The sequence below is a fragment of the Manacus vitellinus genome, unplaced genomic scaffold, assembly GCF_001715985.3.
Source record: "Manacus vitellinus isolate BGI_N305 unplaced genomic scaffold, ASM171598v3 scaffold_2_pilon, whole genome shotgun sequence".
In the NCBI taxonomy this organism is placed as follows: Eukaryota; Metazoa; Chordata; class Aves; order Passeriformes; family Pipridae; genus Manacus; species Manacus vitellinus.
Window position 1 is genome coordinate 52,415,029 of NW_021940208.1, and position 846 is coordinate 52,415,874.

The following is an 846-nucleotide window of genomic DNA, read 5'->3' on the forward strand; positions in this document are numbered from 1 at the left end:
ACAATTAGGTCAGAGATACCTCCTTTGCTCCTCCTTTTCCTTAACTTGCTTGCTGAGTTTATTCCAGGTTTTCAAATTCCTGTTGATAAAATTGAAGAACAAAAGTGCAGCTAGGGCTTGTGCAAGTGACAATTTTCAGAGTACCTTCATTCTCTAAGCAGCTTGACTTTTCTTGTCAGGGAAGCATACCTGTCAAATCACATGTTCCTCTCCCTGAGATCCAATAACAGGACGCTGATATCTGAAAAAGGATGATATGTGGGAACACGCAGTATTTAGCAAAGTTACAATAATACAACAATGCTATCCACTTTCTACTACTCCTGGACAGAAGAATTAAGTAAATCACCTGACCTTGGATAGCGAAGCAGTACCACAGTCAGGAGCAGAACTGAGCTTTCCCAAGTCTCAACCCCACTGTGCAACCACAGGGCCACATAACTTGCTCTCACAGTTTCTTAGAAACTCTGAGCCACTCTGGCAGACAATGACATCATGAATAAATCCAGCTGGCATCAACCACAGCCTTAGCTAGGTACAGGATGAACTTCAGCCTGAGGAATACAGCAAACATGGTCCCTATGGCCAGGCCATGTCAGTTCCTGCACCATCACACAAATCATACTCCCTCTTTTTCTGAGATGAGGTGTCAGGTTTGGATCAGGAGCAGCACAAGGACAGCCCCAGCAGTAAGTGTTTGAGGGCATAGCACAAACACCATCCCAAATGTAATTATTTGTGCCATAAGCCAGATGCCCTGAAAGAGGGCTGGGGGGCCTCTAAGTAAACCCAAAGGCAACCAGAACTGTCCATCCTCTACTGTTATCTCCTCTGAAAAGCTAGGAG